Source organism: Crinia signifera, chromosome 7 (assembly GCF_055691185.1).
Source record: "Crinia signifera chromosome 7, ASM5569118v1, whole genome shotgun sequence".
NCBI classification, from domain to species: Eukaryota; Metazoa; Chordata; class Amphibia; order Anura; family Myobatrachidae; genus Crinia; species Crinia signifera.
Genome location: NC_139223.1, coordinates 9,918,988 through 9,933,245, shown reverse-complemented (window position 1 = coordinate 9,933,245; position 14,258 = coordinate 9,918,988). Strand labels below are relative to the sequence as shown.

At 47.1% G+C, this 14,258-nt stretch overlaps 1 protein-coding gene across 1 annotated transcript in view; it reads left to right on the top strand.

The window, feature by feature from the left end:
• The window catches only part of LOC146019749 (uncharacterized), a 95,144-nt gene that overhangs the window by 15,614 nt on the left and 65,272 nt on the right, over positions 1–14,258 (top strand). The gene's annotated exons all lie outside the window — the stretch shown is intronic.

Sequence of the window (14,258 nt, the reverse complement as noted above, 5' to 3'; positions counted from 1 at the left end):
TGGGGGCATATGTGTTATATGGCACTGTTTGGGCATATGTCTTATATGGCACTGTGGGGTCATATGGCACTGTGGGGGCATATGTCTTATATGGCACTGTGGGGGCATATGTCTTATATGGCACTGTGGGGGCATATGTGTTATATGGCACTGTGGGGGCATTTGTCTTATATGGCACTGTGGGGGCATATGTGTTATATGGCACTGTGGGGGCATATGTGTTATATGGCACTGTGGGGGCATATGTCTTATATGGCACTGTGGGGGCATATGTGCTTTATGGCACGGTGGGGGCATATGTGTTATCTGGCACTGTGGGGGCATATGTGTTATCTGGCACTGTGGGGGCATATGTGTTATATGGGACTGTGGGGTCATATGGCACTGTGGGGGCATTTGTGTTATATGGCACTGTGGGGCATATGTGTTATATGGCACTGTGGGGGCATATGTGTTATCTGGCACTGTGGGGGCATATGTGTTATCTGGCACTGTGGGGGCATATGTGTTATATGGCACTGTGGGGTCATATGGCACTGTGGGGGCATATGTGTTATATGGCACTGTGGGGGCATATGTGTTATATGGCACTGTGGGGGCATATGTGTTATATGGCACTGTGGGGGCATATGTGTTATATGGCACTGTGGGGGCATATGTGTTATATGGCACTGTGGGGGCATATGTGTTATATGGCACTGTGGGGGCATTTGTGTTATATGGCACTGTTTAGGCATATGTGTTATATTGCACTGTGGGGGCATATGTGTTATATGGCACTGTGGGGGCATATGTGTTATATGGCACTGTGGGGTCATATGGCACTGTGGGGGCATTTGTGTTATATGGCACTGTTTGGGCATATGTGTTATATTGCACTGTGGGGGCATATGTGTTATATGGCACTGTTTGGGCACATGTGTTATATGGCACTGTGGGGGCATATGTGTTATATGGCACTGTGGGGGCATATGTGTTATATGGCACTGTGGGGGCATATGTGTTATATGGCACTGTGGGGGCATATGTGTTATATGGCACTGTGGGGGTATATGTGTTATATGGCACTGTGGGGGCATATGTGTCATATGGCACTGTGAGGGCATATGTGTTATATGGCACTGTGGGGGCATATGTGTTATATGGCACTGTGGGGGCATATGTGTTATATGGCACTGTGGGGGCATATGTGTTATATGGCACTGTGGGGGCATATGTGCTATATGGCACGGTGGGGGCATATGTGTTATCTGGCACTGTGGGGGCATATGTGTTATATGGCACTGTGGGGGCATATGTGTTATATGGCACTGTGGGGGCATATGTGTTATATGGCACTGTGGGGGCATATGTGTTATATGGCACTGTGGGGACATATGTGTTATCTGGCACTGTTGGGGCATATGTGTTATATGGCACTGTTGGGGCATATGTGTTATATGGCACTGTGGGGGCATATGTGTTATATGGCACTGTGGGGGCATATGTGTTATATGGCACTGTGGGGGCATATGTGTTATATGGCACTGTGGGGGCATATGTGTTATATGGCACTGTGGGGGCATTTGTGTTATATGGCACTGTTTGGGCATATGTGTTATATTGCACTGTGGGGGCATATGTGTTATATGGCACTGTGGGGGCATATGTGTTATCTGGCACTGTGGGGGCATATGTGTTATCTGGCACTGTTTGGGCATATGTGTTATATGGCACTGTTTGGGCATATGTGTTATCTGGCACTGTTTGGGCATATGTGTTATATGGCACTGTTTGGGCATATGTGTTATATGGCACTGTGGGGGCATTTGTGTCATATGGCACTGTGGGGGCATATGTGTTATATGGCACTGTGGGGGCATATGTGTTATATGGCACTGTGGGGGCATATGTGTTATATGGCACTGTGGGGGCATATGTGTCATATGGCACTGTGAGGGCATATGTGTTATATGGCACTGTGGGGGCATATGTGTTATATGGCACTGTTTGGGCATATGTCTTATATGGCACTGTGGGGTCATATGGCACTGTTTGGGCATTTGTGTTATATGGCACTGTGGGGGCATATGTGTTATATGGCACTGTGGGGGCATTTGTGTTATATGGCACTGTTTGGGCATATGTGTTATGTGGCACTGTGGGGGCATATGTGTTATCTGGCACTGTTTGGGCATATGTGTTATATGGCACGGTGGGGGCATATGTGTTATATGGCACTGTTTGGGCATATGTGTTATGTGGCACTGTGGGGGCATATGTGTTATATGGCACTGTGGGGGCATATGTGTTATATGGCACTGTGGGGGTATATGTGTTATCTGGCACTGTTTGGGCATATGTGTTATATGGCACTGTTTGGGCATATGTGTTATATGGCACTGTGGGGGCATTTGTGTCATATGGCACTGTGGGGGCATATGTGTCAAATGGCACTGTGGGGGCATATGTGTTATATGGCACTGTGAGGGCATATGTGTTATATGGCACTGTGGGGGCATATGTGTCATATGGCACTGTGAGGGCATATGTGTTATATGGCACTGTGGGGGCATATGTGTTATATGGCACTGTTTGGGCATATGTCTTATATGGCACTGTGGGGGTATATGTGTTATCTGGCACTGTGGGGGCATATGTGTTATCTGGCACTGTGGGGGCATATGTCTTATATGGCACTGTGGGGGCATATGTGTTATATGGCACTGTGGGGGCATATGTCTTATATGGCACTGTGGGGGCATATGTGTTATATGGCACTGTGGGGGCATATGTGTTATATGGCACTGTGGGGGCATAGGTCTTATATGGCACTGTGGGGGCATATGTGCTATATGGCACGGTGGGGGCATATGTGTTATCTGGCACTGTGGGGGCATATGTGTTATCTGGCACTGTGGGGGCATATGTGTTATATGGCACTGTGGGGTCATATGGCACTGTGGGGGCATTTGTGTTATATGGCACTGTGGGGCATATGTGTTATATGGCACTGTGGGGGCATATGTGTTATATGGCACTGTGGGGGCATATGTGTTATATGGCACTGTGGGGGCATATGTGTTATATGGCACTGTGGGGGCATATGTGTTATATGGCACTGTGGGGGCATATGTGTTATATGGCACTGTGGGGGCATATGTGTTATATGGCACTGTGGGGGCATTTGTGTTATATGGCACTGTTTGGGCATATGTGTTATATTGCACTGTGGGGGCATATGTGTTATATGGCACTGTGGGGGCATATGTGTTATATGGCACTGTGGGGTCATATGGCACTGTGGGGGCATTTGTGTTATATGGCACTGTTTGGGCATATGTGTTATATTGCACTGTGGGGGCATATGTGTTATATGGCACTGTTTGGGCATATGTGTTATATGGCACTGTGGGGGCATATGTGTTATATGGCACTGTGGGGGCATATGTGTTATATGGCACTGTGGGGGCATTTGTGTTATATGGCACTGTTTGGGCATATGTGTTATCTGGCTCTGTGGGGGCATATGTGTTATATGGCACTGTGGGGGCATATGTGTTATATGGCACTGTGGGGGCATATGTGTTATATGGCACTGTGGGGGCATATGTGTTATATGGCACTGTGGGGGTATATGTGTTATATGGCACTGTGGGGGCATATGTGTCATATGGCACTGTGAGGGCATATGTGTTATATGGCACTGTGGGGGCATATGTGTTATATGGCACTGTGGGGGCATATGTGTTATATGGCACTGTGGGGGCATATGTGTTATATGGCACTGTGGGGGCATATGTGCTATATGGCACGGTGGGGGCATATGTGTTATCTGGCACTGTGGGGGCATATGTGTTATATGGCACTGTGGGGGCATATGTGTTATCTGGCACTGTGGGGGCATATGTGTTATATGGCACTGTGGGGGCATATGTGTTATATGGCACTGTGGGGACATATGTGTTATCTGGCACTGTTGGGGCATATGTGTTATATGGCACTGTGGGGGCATATGTGTTATATGGCACTGTGGGGGCATATGTGTTATATGGCACTGTTTGGGCATATGTGTTATATGGCACTGTGGGGGCATATGTGTTATATGGCACTGTGGGGGCATATGTGTTATATGGCACTGTTTGGGCATATGTGTTATATGGAACTGTGGGGGCATATGTGTTATATGGCACTGTTTGGGCATATGTGTTATCTGGCACTGTGGGGGCATATGTGTTATATGGCACTGTGGGGGCATATGTGTTATATGGCACTGTTTGGGCATATGTGTTATATGGCACTGTGGGGGCATTTGTGTTATATGGCACTGTGGGGGCATATGTGTTATATGGCACTGTTTGGGCATATGTGTTATATTGCACTGTGGGGGCATATGTGTTATATGGCACTGTTTGGGCATATGTGTTATATGGCACTGTGGGGGCATATGTGTTATATGGCACTGTGGGGGCATATGTGTCATATGGCACTGTGGGGGCATTTGTGTTATATGGCACTGTTTGGGCATTTGTGTTATATGGCACTGTGGGGGCATATGTGTTATATGGCACTGTGGGGGCATTTGTGTTATATGGCACTGTTTGGGCATATGTGTTATGTGGCACTGTGGGGGCATATGTGTTATCTGGCACTGTTTGGGCATATGTGTTATCTGGCACTGTTTGGGCATATGTGTTATTTGGCACTGTTTGGGCATATGTGTTATATGGCACTGTTTGGGCATATGTGTTATATGGCACTGTTTGGGCATATGTGTTATATGGCACTGTTTGGGCATATGTGTTATCTGGCACTGTTTGGGCATATGTGTTATATGGCACTGTTTGGGCATATGTGTTATATGGCACTGTGGGGGCATTTGTGTCATATGGCACTGTGGGGGCATATGTGTTATATGGCACTGTGGGGGCATATGTGTTATATGGCACTGTGGGGGCATATGTGTTATATGGCACTGTGGGGGCATATGTGTCATATGGCACTGTGAGGGCATATGTGTTATATGGCACTGTGGGGGCATATGTGTTATATGGCACTGTTTGGGCATATGTCTTATATGGCACTGTGGGGTCATATGGCACTGTGGGGGCATATGTCTTATATGGCACTGTGGGGGCATATGTCTTATATGGCACTGTGGGGGCATATGTGTTATATGGCACTGTGGGGGCATTTGTCTTATATGGCACTGTGGGGGCATATGTGTTATATGGCACTGTGGGGGCATATGTGTTATATGGCACTGTGGGGGCATATGTCTTATATGGCACTGTGGGGGCATATGTGCTTTATGGCACGGTGGGGGCATATGTGTTATCTGGCACTGTGGGGGCATATGTGTTATCTGGCACTGTGGGGGCATATGTGTTATATGGGACTGTGGGGTCATATGGCACTGTGGGGGCATTTGTGTTATATGGCACTGTGGGGCATATGTGTTATATGGCACTGTGGGGGCATATGTGTTATCTGGCACTGTGGGGGCATATGTGTTATCTGGCACTGTGGGGGCATATGTGTTATATGGCACTGTGGGGTCATATGGCACTGTGGGGGCATATGTGTTATATGGCACTGTGGGGGCATATGTGTTATATGGCACTGTGGGGGCATATGTGTTATATGGCACTGTGGGGGCATATGTGTTATATGGCACTGTGGGGGCATATGTGTTATATGGCACTGTGGGGGCATATGTGTTATATGGCACTGTGGGGGCATTTGTGTTATATGGCACTGTTTGGGCATATGTGTTATATTGCACTGTGGGGGCATATGTGTTATATGGCACTGTGGGGGCATATGTGTTATATGGCACTGTGGGGTCATATGGCACTGTGGGGGCATTTGTGTTATATGGCACTGTTTGGGCATATGTGTTATATTGCACTGTGGGGGCATATGTGTTATATGGCACTGTTTGGGCACATGTGTTATATGGCACTGTGGGGGCATATGTGTTATATGGCACTGTGGGGGCATATGTGTTATATGGCACTGTGGGGGCATATGTGTTATATGGCACTGTGGGGGCATATGTGTTATATGGCACTGTGGGGGTATATGTGTTATATGGCACTGTGGGGGCATATGTGTCATATGGCACTGTGAGGGCATATGTGTTATATGGCACTGTGGGGGCATATGTGTTATATGGCACTGTGGGGGCATATGTGTTATATGGCACTGTGGGGGCATATGTGTTATATGGCACTGTGGGGGCATATGTGCTATATGGCACGGTGGGGGCATATGTGTTATCTGGCACTGTGGGGGCATATGTGTTATATGGCACTGTGGGGGCATATGTGTTATATGGCACTGTGGGGGCATATGTGTTATATGGCACTGTGGGGGCATATGTGTTATATGGCACTGTGGGGACATATGTGTTATCTGGCACTGTTGGGGCATATGTGTTATATGGCACTGTTGGGGCATATGTGTTATATGGCACTGTGGGGGCATATGTGTTATATGGCACTGTGGGGGCATATGTGTTATATGGCACTGTGGGGGCATATGTGTTATATGGCACTGTGGGGGCATATGTGTTATATGGCACTGTGGGGGCATTTGTGTTATATGGCACTGTTTGGGCATATGTGTTATATTGCACTGTGGGGGCATATGTGTTATATGGCACTGTGGGGGCATATGTGTTATCTGGCACTGTGGGGGCATATGTGTTATCTGGCACTGTTTGGGCATATGTGTTATATGGCACTGTTTGGGCATATGTGTTATCTGGCACTGTTTGGGCATATGTGTTATATGGCACTGTTTGGGCATATGTGTTATATGGCACTGTGGGGGCATTTGTGTCATATGGCACTGTGGGGGCATATGTGTTATATGGCACTGTGGGGGCATATGTGTTATATGGCACTGTGGGGGCATATGTGTTATATGGCACTGTGGGGGCATATGTGTCATATGGCACTGTGAGGGCATATGTGTTATATGGCACTGTGGGGGCATATGTGTTATATGGCACTGTTTGGGCATATGTCTTATATGGCACTGTGGGGTCATATGGCACTGTGGGGGCATATGTCTTATATGGCACTGTGGGGGCATATGTGTTATATGGCACTGTGGGGGCATTTGTCTTATATGGCACTGTGGGGGCATATGTGTTATATGGCACTGTGGGGGCATATGTGTTATATGGCACTGTGGGGGCATATGTCTTATATGGCACTGTGGGGGCATATGTGCTATATGGCACGGTGGGGGCATATGTGTTATCTGGCACTGTGGGGGCATATGTGTTATCTGGCACTGTGGGGGCATATGTGTTATATGGCACTGTGGGGTCATATGGCACTGTGGGGGCATTTGTGTTATATGGCACTGTGGGGCATATGTGTTATATGGCACTGTGGGGGCATATGTGTTATCTGGCACTGTGGGGGCATATGTGTTATCTGGCACTGTGGGGGCATATGTGTTATATGGCACTGTGGGGTCATATGGCACTGTGGGGGCATATGTGTTATATGGCACTGTGGGGGCATATGTGTTATATGGCACTGTGGGGGCATATGTGTTATATGGCACTGTGGGGGCATATGTGTTATATGGCACTGTGGGGGCATATGTGTTATATGGCACTGTGGGGGCATATGTGTTATATGGCACTGTGGGGGCATTTGTGTTATATGGCACTGTTTGGGCATATGTGTTATATTGCACTGTGGGGGCATATGTGTTATATGGCACTGTGGGGGCATATGTGTTATATGGCACTGTGGGGTCATATGGCACTGTGGGGGCATTTGTGTTATATGGCACTGTGGGGGCATATGTGTTATATTGCACTGTGGGGGCATATGTGTTATATGGCACTGTTTGGGCACATGTGTTATATGGCACTGTGGGGGCATATGTGTTATATGGCACTGTGGGGGCATATGTGTTATATGGCACTGTGGGGGCATATGTGTTATATGGCACTGTGGGGGCATATGTGTTATATGGCACTGTGGGGGTATATGTGTTATATGGCACTGTGGGGGCATATGTGTCATATGGCACTGTGAGGGCATATGTGTTATATGGCACTGTGGGGGCATATGTGTTATATGGCACTGTGGGGGCATATGTGTTATATGGCACTGTGGGGGCATATGTGTTATATGGCACTGTGGGGGCATATGTGCTATATGGCACGGTGGGGGCATATGTGTTATCTGGCACTGTGGGGGCATATGTGTTATATGGCACTGTGGGGGCATATGTGTTATATGGCACTGTGGGGGCATATGTGTTATATGGCACTGTGGGGGCATATGTGTTATATGGCACTGTGGGGACATATGTGTTATCTGGCACTGTTGGGGCATATGTGTTATATGGCACTGTTGGGGCATATGTGTTATATGGCACTGTGGGGGCATATGTGTTATATGGCACTGTTTGGGCATATGTGTTATATGGCACTGTGGGGGCATATGTGTTATATGGCACTGTTTGGGCATATGTGTTATCTGGCACTGTGGGGGCATATGTGTTATATGGCACTGTGGGGGCATATGTGTTATATGGCACTGTTTGGGCATATGTGTTATATGGCACTGTGGGGGCATTTGTGTTATATGGCACTGTGGGGGCATATGTGTTATATGGCACTGTGGGGGCATATGTGTTATATGGCACTGTGGGGGCATATGTGTTATATGGCACTGTGGGGGCATATGTGTTATATGGCACTGTGGGGGCATATGTGTTCTATGGCACTGTGGGGGCATATGTCTTATATGGCACTGTGGGGTCATATGTGTTATATGGCGCTGTGGGGGTATATGTGTTATATGGCACTGTGGGGGCATATGTCTTATATGACTCTGTGGGGGCATATGTGTTATATGGCGCTGTGGGGGCATATGTCTTATATGGCGCTGTGGGGGCATATGTGCTATATGGCGCTGTGGGGGCATATGTGTTATATGGCACTGTGGGGGCATATGTGTTATATGGCACTGTGGGGGCATGTGTTATATGGCACTGTGGGGGCATATGTGTTATATGGCACTGTGGGGGCATATGTCTTATATGGCACTGTGGGGGCATATGTGTTATATGGCACTGTTTGGGCATATGTCTTATATTGCACTGTGGGGTCATATGGCACTGTGGGGGCATATGTCTTATATGGCACTGTGGGGGCATATGTGTTATATGGCACTGTTTGGGCATATGTCTTATATTGCACTGTGGGGTCATATGGCACTGTTTGGGCACATGTGTTATATGGCACTGTGGGGGCATATGTGTTATATGGCACTGTGGGGGCATATGTGTTATATGGCACTGTGGGGGCATATGTGTTATATGGCACTGTGGGGGCATTTGTGTTATATGGCACTGTGGGGGCATTTGTGTTATATGGCACTGTGGGGGCATATGTGTTATATGGCACTGTGGGGGCATATGTGTTATATGGCACTGTTTGGGCATATGTGTTATATGGCACTGTGGGGGCATATGTGTTATATGGCACTGTTTGGGCATATGTGTTATATGGCACTGTGGGGGCATGTGTGTTATATGGCACTGTGGGGGCATGTGTGTTATCTGGCACTGTGGGGGTATATGTGTTATATGGCACTGTGGGGGCATATGTGTTATATGGCACTGTGGGGGCATTTGTGTTATATGGCACTGTGGGGGCATTTGTGTTATATGGCACTGTGGGGGCATATGTGTTATATGGCACTGTTTGGGCATATGTGTTATATGGCACTGTGGGGGCATTTGTGTTATATGGCACTGTGGGGGCATATGTGTTATATGGCACTGTTTGGGCATATGTGTTATATGGCACTGTGGGGGCATATGTGTTATCTGGCACTGTGGGGGCATATGTGTTATATGGCACTGTGGGGGTATATGTGTTATATGGCACTGTGGGGGCATTTGTGTTATATGGCACTGTGGGGGCATTTGTGTTATATGGCACTGTGGGGGCATATGTGTTATATGGCACTGTTTGGGCATATGTGTTATATGGCACTGTGGGGGCATATGTGTTATATGGCACTGTGAGGGCATATGTGTTATATGGCACTGTGGGGGCATATGTGTTATATGGCACTGTTTGGGCATATGTGTTATCTGGCACTGTGGGGGCATATGTGTTATGTGGCACTGTGGGGGCATATGTGTTATCTGGCACTGTTTGGGCATATGTGTTATATGGCACTGTTTGGGCATATGTGTTATATGGCACTGTGGGGGCATATGTGTTATATGGCACTGTGGGGGCATATGTGTTATATGGCACTGTGGGGGTATATGTGTTATATGGCACTGTGGGGGCATATGTGTTATATGGCACTGTGGGGGCATTTGTGTCATATGGCACTGTGGGGGCATATGTGTCATATGGCACTGTGGGGGCATATGTGTCATATGGCACTGTGAGGGCATATGTGTTATATGGCACTGTGGGGGCATATGTGTTATATGGCACTGTGGGGGCATATGTGTTATATGGCACTGTGGGGGCATATGTGTTATATGGCACTGTGGGGGCATATGTGTTATATGGCACTGTGGGGGCATATGTGTTATATGGCACTGTGGGGGCATTTGTGTTATATGGCACTGTGGGGGCATTTGTGTTATATGGCACTGTGGGGGCATATGTGTTATATGGCACTGTTTGGGCATATGTGTTATATGGCACTGTGGGGGCATATGTGTTATATGGCACTGTGGGGGCATATGTGTTATATGGCACTGTGGGGGCATATGTGTTATATGGCACTGTGGGGGCATTTGTGTTATATGGCACTGTGGGGGCCTTTGTGTTATATGGCACTGTGGGGGCATATGTGTTATATGGCACTGTTTGGGCATATGTGTTATATGGCACTGTGGGGGCATATGTGTTATATGGCACTGTGGGGGCATATGTGTTATATGGCACTGTGGGGGCATATGTGTTATATGGCACTGTGGGGGTATATGTGTTATATGGCACTGTGGGGGCATTTGTGTTATATGGCACTGTGGGGGCATATGTGTTATATGGCACTGTGGGGGTATATGTGTTATATGGCACTGTGGGGGCATTTGTGTTATATGGCACTGTGGGGGCATTTGTGTTATATGGCACTGTGGGGGCATTTGTGTTATATGGCACTGTGGGGGCATTTGTGTTATATGGCACTGTGGGGGCATATGTGTTATATGGCACTGTGGGGGCATATGTCTTATATGGCACTGTGGGGGCATTTGTGTTATATGGCACTGTGGGGTCATATGGCACTGTGGGGGCATATGTGTTATATGGCACTGTGGGGGCATATGTGTTATATGGCACTGTGGGGGCATATGTGTTATATGGCACTGTGGGGGCATTTGTGTTATATGGCACTGTGGGGGCATTTGTGTTATATGGCACTGTGGGGGCATATGTGTTATATGGCACTGTGGGGGCATATGTGCTATATGGCACTGTGGGGGCATATGTGTTATATGGCACTGTGGGGGCATTTGTGTTATATGGCACTGTGGGGGCATATGTGTTATATGGCACTGTGGGGGCATATGTGTTATATGGCACTGTGGGGGCATATGTGTTATATGGCACTGTGGGGGCATATGTCTTATATGGCACTGTGGGGGCATATGTCTTATATGGCACTGTGGGGGCATATGTCTTATATGGCACTGTGGGGGCATATGTCTTATATGGCACTGTGGGGGCATTTGTGTTATATGGCACTGTGGGGGCATTTGTGTTATATGGCACTGTGGGGGCATTTGTGTTATATGGCACTGTGGGGGCATATGTGTTATATGGCACCGTGGGGGCATATGTGTTATATGGCACTGTGGGGGCATATGTGTTATATGGCACTGTGGGGGCATATGTGCTATATGGCACTGTGGGGGCATATGTGTTATATGGCACTGTGGGGGCATATGTATTATATGGCACTGTGGGGGCATTTGTGTTATATGGCACTGTGGGGGCATTTGTGTTATATGGCACTGTGGGGGCATTTGTGTTATATGGCACTGTGGGGGCATATGTGTTATATGGCGCTGTGGGGGCATATATGTTATCTGGCACCGTGGGGGCATATGTGTTATATGGCACCGTGGGGGCATTTGTGTTATATGGCACCGTGGGGGCATATGTGTTATATGGCACCGTGGGGGCATATGTGTTATATGGCACCGTGGGGGCATATGTGTTATATGGCACCGTGGGGGCATATTTGTTATATGGCACTGTTGGGGAATATGTCTTATATGGCACTGTGGGGGCATTTGTGTTATATGGCACTGTGGGGGCATATGTGTTATGTGGCACTGTGGGGGCATATGTGTTATATGGCACTGTGGGGACATATGTGTTATATGGCACTGTGGGGGCATATGTGTTATATGGCACCGTGGGGGCATATGTGTTATATGGCACCGTGGGGGCATATGTGTTATATGGCACTGTGGGGGAATATGTGTTATATGGCACTGTTTGGGCATATTGTTATATGGCACTGTTTGGGCATTTGTGTTATATGGCACTGTGGGGGCATATGTCTTATATGGCACTGTGGGGGCATATGTGTTATATGGCACTGTGGGGGCATATGTGTTATATGGCACTGTGGGGGCATATGTGTTATATGGCACTTTGGGGGCATTTGTGTTATATGGCACTGTGGGGGCATTTGTGTTATATGGCACTGTGGGGGCATTTGTGTTATATGGCACTGTGGGGGCATATGTCTTATATGGCACTGTGGGGGCATATGTGTTATATGGCACTGTGGGGGCATATGTGTTATATGGCACTGTGGGGGTATATGTGTTATATGGCACTGTGGGGGCATATGTGTTATATGGCACTGTGGGGGCATATGTGTTATATGGCACTGTGGGGGCATATGTGTTATCTGGCACTGTGGGGGCATTTGTGTTATATGGCACTGTGGGGGCATATGTGTTATATGGCACTGTTTGGGCATATGTGTTATATGGCACTGTGGGGGCATATGTGTTATATGGCACTGTGGGGGCATATGTGTTATATGGCACTGTGGGGGCATATGTGTTATATGGCACTGTGGGGGTATATGTGTTATATGGCACTGTGGGGGTATATGTGTTATATGGCACTGTGGGGGCATATGTGTTATCTGGCACTGTGGGGGCATATGTGTTATATGGCACTGTGGGGGCATATGTGTTATCTGGCACTGTTTGGGCATATGTGTTATATGGCACTGTGGGGGCATATGTGTTATATGGCACTGTGGGGGCATATGTGTTATATGGCACTGTGGGGGCATATGTGTTATATGGCACTGTGGGGGTATATGTGTTATATGGCACTGTGGGGGTATATGTGTTATATGGCACTGTGGGGGCATATGTGTTATCTGGCACCCTGTGCCAAAATGTGGATTTCAGCTTATTCTCTGTGTCAGAATGTAAGAAACAATGTCAAACATCTCACTAATTTCATTTCCAAGTAAATTTAATCTGTTAACTATGTTTTCTATGTTTTTTGGGGATGATCAGGTATCGTTACTGTTATTTTATTTTATGTGCGGCCCAAACCAAATTTTTATCTTCTGATGTGGCCCAGGGAAGGTGAAAGGTTGGACACCCCTGTTCTAAAGTATGATGGCTCTCTGTAAAATATTGTATTCAACTGTTAACATGCATTCCAGGAACTTGATTATTTTCTTAACATTTTAGGTGGTCATATGTACAGCCTGCCACTGGTGATGTGGCCATCAGCTTTGGAAGGGAGATAACTACACTAATTCCAGAGGGCGCACATGTGCAAACAATGGTGCATTATATGTGGTCGATGGCACTACTAGTCCAAAATAATAAGCTATTGCAAATATTTTTTCTTTATATGTGCACAATTTAAAAAAAAAGAATGCAATATATGTGAGATTAGATATATCTATATATGAGATAAATATGAGACACACACTTGTAACATTTGCTTCTTCATTTCAATAACAAAAACTTGCGCTAACAATGTTGCACATAATATGGAAAAATATGACCGTTACAACCAGCAATATTAACTCAACCGCAACCCCACCACAAATGTTAAAAAAAAAAAATCAGTGGGGTTTTGCAGAGTCGGAAGGCTCCTCTTGCGAGGTTCTTGGACGGCTTGAGCGCCTATAACGATTTTGTACTGGGGTGATGGGTGGGGTTGCAGAAGATGCTTGTGCACCTTGCCCACTGTGGTACTACAGGAGTGATGCTAG